Raw genomic sequence first — 9,179 nt, 5'->3', positions numbered from 1 at the left:
GGAGGTTTGAAATGAAACGTCTCCTCACCCACATCATCAGTAATATTTTAGTATTTGTGCAGCTTACAAAGTTTACTGAGAACAAAGAACCCTTAGGTCAGTTACAGCTAAAATTGACAAATTGAAATAGACAAAGATTCAAGTGAATATTTCTGTTCATCTTTCCATTTTTGTCTCCCTGTTCTTGGCTCCAGCTTTTTTCCAATTTCACAGCGGTCCATATTTTTAAGTGTATTTCTCCCTCCCTTTGTCATTCTGAATATTAAAATCCTCATTCCCCTGGGGCCATTTTCAGACATGGGGAAACCACTTCACAGTAAGATACAGATAGCCAATTAGACTTAAGGTCTAACCACAAACCCCTCCCCATTGCATCCATCTTGAAGAAGATCACCTGTCAACCAGAAGTGATTCTCTTTTGGTATAGTTTGAGGCAACAATCCAGGCCACCCCAAGAGATGTTGTAGGGCAGAGTTCTTGCTAACATCTTTCTGATGACATCACTTAACTCACCTAAGGCTAAGTCTGATTCTCCTCCTATATGTAGTTCATTGAATTATGAACTCAAATGCTTGTGCACTAGTACCTATTATTACATAAGAAATCATTCCCAATTTTAATGAATTAAAAAAATATTGGGCTGGGCGCAGTGGCTCACACCTATAATCCCAGCACTTTGTGAGGCCGAGGTGAGAGGATTGCCTGAGCTCACAGGTTTGAGACCAGCCTGAGTAACTTGGCGAGACCTCGTCTCTACAATAAATCAAAAAATTAGCCAGGCGTGGTGGCTCATGCCTGTAGTTCCAGCTACTTGGAAGGCTGAGGCAGAAGGATCACCTGAGCCCAGCAGTTGGAGATTGCGGTGGCAATGAGCATGCCCCTGCACTCCAGTCTGGGCGACGGAGTGAGACTCCAACTCAAAAAAATAAATAAATAAATAATAGATTGATTAAAAATTATTATTATGTTTTGTGGTTGGACTTGACTGAGCTCAACTGGGTGGTCCTTCCTTGGGATTTTCCTTTTTGTTTTTTTTTTTTGAGTTGGAGTCTTATTCCATCACCCAGGCTGGAGTGCGGCGGCATGCTCACAGCCATCCCAGTGTTGACCTGCTGGGCTCTGGCAATCCTTCTGCCTCAGCCTTCCAAGGCACACACTACCATGCCCAGCTAATTTTTTATTTATTGTGGGGACGAGGTCTCGCCAAGTTGCCTGGGCTGGTCTCAAGTCTGTAGGCTCAGGCAATCCACTCGCCTCAGCTTCCCAAAGTGCTGGGATTATAGGCTGAGCCACTGAGCCCAGCCTGGGATTTTTAATGAAGTTGCTGCCAGACAATGGCTATAACTGGAGTCATCTAAAGGTGTCTTGTCTTAGTCTGTCTTTGTTACTATAAAAGAATGCCCACGGCTGGGTAATTTATAAAGAAAATAGGTCTATTTGGCTCATGAAGCCGTACAAAAAGCATGGTGTCAGCAGCACCTGCATCTGATGAGGTCACAGGCTGCTTCCACTCATAATGGAAGGAGAAGGGAGCTGGCGTGTGCAGAGATCACATGGCAAGAGAGGAAGCAAGAGGGGAGGGGAAGTGCCAGGTTCTTTTAAACAACCAACTCTCATAAAAACTAGCTGAGCAAGAACACACTGCCACGAGGACAGCACCAAGCCATTTATGAGGGATCCACACCGATGACCCAAACACCTCTCAAAATGCCACCTCCAACACTAGGGATCAATTTCAACAAGACATTTGGAAATATCTCATAAAATATCCAAACTATAGCACCTCCTCGCTTGCGTGTCTGGTGCCCAGGCTGAGCAGGATGGAACAGCAGTCTCTGGTACAGAAACTCATCCTGTTTATCTGTCTGTCTCTTCCTCTCCATGCTCCCTCTCCATGTGGTTAGCTTGGGTTAGCTCACAGAATGACTACTTTTAGGATAGTCAGACTTTTAGCATGGCAGCCTAGACTCTAGGAGCAAATTTTTTTTTAAGACAGGAAGGGACCAGGGGCAGTGGTATGACCTGTAATCCTAGAATTTTGGGAGGCTGAAGTGAGAGGATTGCCTGAGCTTGGGGATTCGAGACCAACCTGGGCAACTTGGTGAGACCTCGTTTCTACAATAAAAATCACAAAAACTAGCCAGGCATGGTGGCATGTGCTTGTAGTTCCAGCTACTTGGAAGGCTGAGGTGAAATGATCACCTAAGCCCAGCAGGTCAAGGCTGCAGTAGCCATAAGTGTGCCTGGGCGACAAGAGTGAGACTCCAACTCAGAAAAGAAAAAAAAAAGACAGGAAGTAGAAGCTGCCAGTGTCTTAGGGCGTGGGCCTAGAACCTGGAACAGCATCATCCATTTCCACTCTATTATATCAAGCACTCATGGAGCCCACCCAGATTCTGGAGGAAGGGTTGCAGACCACTTCTTTAGGGAAAGAGTGTCAAAGAAATGGCAGCCCTCTTTAATCCTCCATAAGTTGAATAAGAACTCAAGAGTCATCTCACTCAACCCCTTTGTAAGTGATAGTCTATATTCTAGAAGATGGCAAAGTCCAAACTGTACCTGAAATTCCCCTTATACCAACAGCCTCACTGTTTTTCTGGTGCAGCCAATTCAGACAAGGGACATGTCAGTCTCTTAGAAAATTCTTTGCATATTTAATGAGGAATCTTCCTCACTGTGATGTCTGTCTTTTTATTCTAGTTCTAGTACTTGGAACTACAAAGAAAGCTCCTTCTACCTTTCCTCATCTCCCAACCATGTACATATCCAAGACAGCACCCCTTGCTCTGCTGAATCCTTTTACTTCCAGGTTACCCACCCCCAGTTTCTCCATCCATCTCTCAGGTGACATATCTTCTTGTCCTTCCCCCAGTCTCACTTCTTCCTCTGAACAAGTTTCACTTTCTTCATGTCCCTCTCTCAGTCTCACACCACATGCAGAACAGGAAACTGGACAGAGGAAGGCAGACCTCTTCCCTCCCTGTCTTGTTACCACTATTATAACAGTTGCTGCAGTTAAAACAAGAATACTTTTTTAAAAAATATATTGATCTGTTTTCCTTTCTCCTGCTTCTTTGTACATTACCATCCCCCCATTCCATGGAAGCATCCGACGCCTCTGCGGGGAAGTAGGATTGTTGTAACAGGAATGCAAAGAGAAAGAAAGAGCCACTGTTTGGCTTTTGACTTCCAGTGTCAGATTTTCTAGCCCACAGAAAATAATAGTCTTGAAATATGGACTTTGTGTGAGAGAAGCATGTCTTTTGAATTGCAGGACACTAAGTATGTTGGATTCAGAGTGTGAGGTGGACTCAAAGCTGGCGCAGGGAGGACAGAGGAAAGGAGGGAGCCATCCTCTGCAGGCAGGAAAAGAAAGCTGAAAGGTGTTCTGTTTATGACAAAAACACCTGGGCAGCCCAAGAGAACTCAGAACACAGCATTCCAGAGGTGAGACCTCATGACCAAATCCCACGACAGGATTACTGACTTCAGCAGCAGGGACAACACAGCATCCAAAAACACCAGACAGCACCAGCTGCATCTCTGCAACACCCGGTACTGAAATCTCTGGGCCGAGTGAAGCCCATAGTCCTGAGTAGAAAGCAGTGAAGACACACTGGGCAGCAGGTGAACTGCCTTTCCCCAGGACTAGGAGGGCAGGTGGACTTCCCTCTGCCCTGATGCACACCAGGAAGAGAAAATGGAGTAGGAGCTACGGTGAAAAAGTAAACACTTACTCAAAGTAGACTGAGTTCACCCCAAAGAGCCTGCTCTAATCCAGGAGAAACTGGACCAACTCCAACAGGGAGGGTGTAGATTGGATCCCTCTCTGATATCCATGAAATGCAGGCTTCCTAAGACAGATGAGGACATCTGAAGAAAGCTATACTTTCTTTATTATTATTATTATTATTGTACATCTGAAATGTAGAGTGCAAATTTTCCATCCCCTGAAGATTCCAAGACTCAACAGTTCAACTTCTCAATTACAGAAGTTTCTATGAACAGATCTAAATAAATCTAGCTTGAACTGCTGAGCTTTTCCTCCACCATTAGAGATCAAACGGCTGTAGAATGTTCCCTCCTGTAGACTGGAGGTCCCATAAGATCACCCAGTTAGTTAAACCAATATGAAGCCCCAAATCCATGTACTCTCACCTAGATGCAAATTGATCACCCAATTCTCAAACACTACTCTCACCAGATAATGGCATGAGACCTGATAGGCTACAGGAGCTCAGCAGAACCTGTCATCAGTGTGGGGCCCACACTTAAATCAGAGGGAATGTTTCTCAAAGTCTAGGCTTTGGGAAGGCTCTTGGCAGTGGGAAATCTCTCCTGGATTAGAGCAGGCTCTTTGGGGTGAACTCAGTGAACATGGGGAAGAAATGAGAAGAGGTAGGGTATGTGGGAAATAAGGATGACCCTCTTCAGTTTTGTCATTAAAACACAACACGGAGACCCAGATTGGTGGAGTGAAGCAGCTATTTTAATGTTGCTCTTGCAAGAACGAGCGTCTCTCTGGTAAGAAGGCACACCAAGACAGTCACAGCAAGCATATTTATGCCCTAAAGCGCAAGTCCCTCTCCTGATTCCCCATTGGTTGGGTACCAGGGTCACATTCTTTCCTGGATGTTGCCCAAATTACATACTTTACTTGGTCTAGAAAAGTCACCTATTTTAAATATTACATAGTGACTGGTTTTAGGAAGTCATATTTTGCATATATGACATCACAGGTGGACCTAAGTTGGTTGGATCCTGCCAACTTTCAAATGAAAAACCCACCAAGCAAAAAGCCTGCCAAACAAAAACATAAAGAACCAGGAAGTGAGACAATAGGCTCCATTTTGAAAATGAATCACCATTTTGTTTCTTACAGGTAGAACACAGTGGAAGATTATGGTTGACAGACTGGGTGGGGCCTCAAGTTGCTAACTGTAAGATGCTGGTTAATGTCCTTTATCTTCCAAAGCCTCTCAGATTCCCTTATCTGTACAACATTTCATCATCATCGTTGCTGTTCAAGTTACCTGACATGCTCAACTGAACAGCAAGGGAAGCTGGGAAATGGAAAATGATATTAGCAGCAGAGATTTATAAGGAGTTTTCCTATTTGCAAAATGTTTTTCATATATATGTTCTTCTCAAAGCATTTCAAGCAGTGATCTTTTTTTTGTTTTCAAACTCCATTCCCCAGATCCCTGAAAGTCCCTAAAGCCTCCCTTCAGGAGAGAGGGTTGAGTGGGGGAAGGGGCTGGGTAGTGTAGGAGTCCCACCTCCCATTGGGATTTCAGTCTTGTGGCAGGACTTTCATTGGTTTCACATGTTCTTCCTTCATAGAGAAGACTCTATGTGAAAACAAAACAAAACAAAACTTTGGAAACTCATTGATTCCAATAAAATAATATATGAAGGATGGTGGTGACATCCTGTGGCAAACATGCCCCCTGCCCCCCAGATTAGAACATTTCTCTTTCCCCCACCAGTTGATGCCCTGGGTCCTGGTACAGCTACCAGAAACAACGCCCCACCCACTTCTTCCAAAACCCCAGGCCTGAGGGGTCCTCAACCCAATTTGCCAAACCCCCAGACCCACCCTCATTCCTGGTGCTTAAATCCTGGCATGACTCAGACAGACACTGGAGAGAAGATAAAACTCAGTGCAGGGACATTCTGGAGATTTGCTGTCTTATTTCCAAAGGGCAATGATTGTCATTACGTGTAAATGAACTGCTTTCTCAGTTGAAAACATGTATTTTTAAAAAGCTTGATTTCTCTCCTTTCTCCGAAATGAGAATCAAGTTATAACTATGGCCCAGCACCTTGAGAACGTTCCTCTTTTTTTATACTTCATCGAATCCTTAATAATACAAAAATTGCCCAGAGCATTTCACACTGAGTTATGAAGTCATTAACATTTCTGGGATAAACACAATACCCCAGGACAAGTTATTAGACATATAGTAGTAGGGAAAAAATTAGATACATTGAAAAGGCCCCACGTCTTGCAACTACAGGCAGAAAAAAAATCACCTGTTCCTGGTTAAAGGCAGCAAAAACCACTCTCTGAATCCCACATGCAGATGGAGTGGCCTTTTCTTAGCCATTCAACTCGGCATATTAGATACTGGTAAAAATTGAAAGAATCAGCATCTTGATGTCCCAAGGCCAGCAATCTTTCCAAACTCACGCTCTGTAGTCTGCCTCAAGGTTCCTGGTATTTATGATTGTGTTGGCAGCAAAATGGCTGTTCCCCACACCCCCGTCTAGCAGATCCACAATAAATGTTACCTATCTGGGTTGTTTGCTTATTTTATTTTATAATTTTATTTTATTTTATTATTTTTTTGAGTCAGGGCCTCATTCTATCGCCCAGGCTGGAATGCAGTGTCATGATCACGGCTCACTGCAACCTCAGCCTTCTTGGCCCAGGTCATCCTTCCACCTCAGCTTCCTGAGTAGCTGGAACTCTAGGCGCAGCTACCACAGCTAATTTTTATTTTTGTAGAGATGAGACCTTGCTATGTTGCCCAGGCTAGTCTCAAACTCCTAGGCTCCGGCAGTCCTCATGCCTTGACCTCCTAAATGCTGGGATTACAAGCATAAGCCACCACACCCTGCCTACTCTCTGCTTTTAAATTAGCAGCGAATCCATGCCATATGTGCTCTACTTTCCTCCCCATATCTCCAGTGTCCATTTGGCCTTCACAATTGTGCTCCAGTGTCACAAGTTTCATTGAGATTTCCTAATAGCCTACAACCCCCATTTTCTCTCCCTTTGATTTACGACTCTAGTATATTTCACCAGAAATGTTCTTTGGGAAGCTTGAGCAGAGAGTACCTTGATTATCCTCTAATTCTTTCATGTGTCTGCTCACACACAAGAATGGGGGAGATGGTTGTTCAAACTTGCAAGGAAACCTCCCTGCCTCTGGCCGCATCCCTGGCCAACAAAGATAAATGCTCATAAGGTTTATAGACGGTCTCAAAAGTTCTGTTTCTTTATGCGTTTCCTGTAGCCTGAACTATGCTGGAGTCAAGTCCTTCCCACTATTCAATGAAACCCCTTCCAGAAAAATGAGATCAAGGAGGCAAAAATAACCCCACTCTCCCATCCTGTATCCACGGCAGATACTAATTCACCCAATGCTCTTTCCCTCTGAGCCTAGACCTTGGCCTCGGAAGATTTCTCATTAAAGTACTCTAGTAGGCCATTTCCAGTTGCTGTTGATACATGATTAAAAACAAATATTCTATCTCCAGAGCAGTCCCTGAAATTCAGCCCAACTCCAAGTGCATGTGACTGTTGAAAAGTCCATTAAAACTTGTAGCACTGTGCAACGCTCAGGTTTCCACCTCTTACAACAACCCCAGACCCCAGACCCTCTTTCCCAGGGTGAGTAGCCAGTAGTGAGTGCTCTGCCCCTTGGACTCTTTAGCAAGTGCCTGCGCAATTCAAACTCTCTGACTTTATGGGTTTGGGGAAACTCATGTATAGAAAAGAGTGTGTCCCTTATTCTCTCTCAACCCTGGCAGGGCCAGGGCTGACGTCACCCTCTTCAAACCCATTGATCGTCCCCTCCATTTACAGATTCCTCATCCTCATGCAATCCTACTCCTCAAACGGATCTTGAGTTTGGGAAATCCCTCTTCTGTCTCCAGCTCCCTTCTCCCTCCTTCAGGGGACACACTCTTTGTCCTCTCTGGGACTTCCCATTGCTTGACTGGCCACCTGGTCATTAGCTCCATCAGAGTCCTTGAACATATTGGCCTGTCTGAACTCCAGGGCTGCCCACTTCAGTGTGTCCCTAACTAGCATCCCAGGTTCTGTCAGCCCCTTGGCCATCTGCTGTGACAACACCCAACCCTGAGTCACCCCTGCAACCACAACTCCTCTCTGTAGAAGTGATGTCACTGAAGCCACCCGCAAGGCATTGAGAACAGGCTTGCATCTTATGTTTAGTGCATTTGCTGGGAAACCATGGTATCACATTCATCACATTATCCCAGTGCAAAGAAGTGTCCCAGGCTGCAGCCTGTATGCTACAGAGAAGTGATGGGCACTCTTCCCTACTCCACTTGTCTGAAATGCTTCAGCCCAGACTTCAACACTCCCCAATTTGTCGATTACAATGTCAAGAAATATCATCTGTGGCCATGCAGAACTCAGATGTCATCCGAAAACAAGGGTGCCTGTTTTCCCACTATGGGACCAAATAAGGAACCCAGATCTCCAAGGCGCACTGATGAAAATATAGTGGCCTATAAATATTTGTTAAACTGAATGACCAGAAGCTCTCTGGACCAGCCAGAGCAATGTCTTAATTAACTTGAACTAGAACTCCCTAATTACGGGAGCAGTCTTAGAGAAGGCATCTGCTGTTCAGGGTCTCTGTAGTTGGCATGGATGATATGCAGGCTAGAGCATGTCCCTCAACACTATCCAGACACAGGTCCCAAATAATGTGTTACTAATAAAGACCAAAGGTCCAACAATGAGTAATAATTTCTTCTCTTTCTATTTTAATCATTTGGAATGGATTTGAGGCTATCCATCCCCAAATGTCCTCTGACTCTTTCTCATTTCATTACACATTTGGGAGTGAGGAGGAAAGGGTCATACCCATGCAAGAGGGCTGCTCATGTGAATGCCTCTTGTCACATGTGTCTGGAGAGAGTGAATGGGGTCCTGGGGGCTCCGGAACTACTTTGGTTTCTTAGATCTGTGATCCATCCTTTAGGGAAGAGACAGAGAGTTACTAGATGTGTATGCCTTAGAGCTAGTCTCCACTGGAGTCACAGATGGTTGCTCTTGACATTGGGATAGGCAGGTTGAAGAATGTTACAGGGATGAGATGTTTCAGAAATGAGGAAGAGAAGAACATCAATTCTTTCCTCATAAAAAGTTGAAGTCAGGCTGTGTGTAATCCCAGCAATTTGGGACACTGAAGCAAGAGGATTGCTTGAGCCCAGGAGATTGAAGCCAGCCTGGACAATCTTGTCTCTACAAAAAAAAAAATTTTTTTTTAATTAGTTGGGTGTGTTGGCACCTATACTCTCAGCTTCTTGGTAGGTTGAGGCAGAAGGATTGCCTAAGTTCAGGAAGTCGTGGCTGCAGTAAGCTATGATTGTGCCACTGCACTCCAGCCTGGTTGACAGAGTGAGACCCTGACTCA

The sequence above is a fragment of the Carlito syrichta genome, unplaced genomic scaffold (genome assembly GCF_000164805.1).
Source record: "Carlito syrichta isolate Samal-C Ts95f unplaced genomic scaffold, Tarsius_syrichta-2.0.1 Scaffold288275, whole genome shotgun sequence".
Lineage (NCBI taxonomy): Eukaryota > Metazoa > Chordata > Mammalia > Primates > Tarsiidae > Carlito > Carlito syrichta.
Note: the sequence above shows the minus strand (reverse complement) of the source record.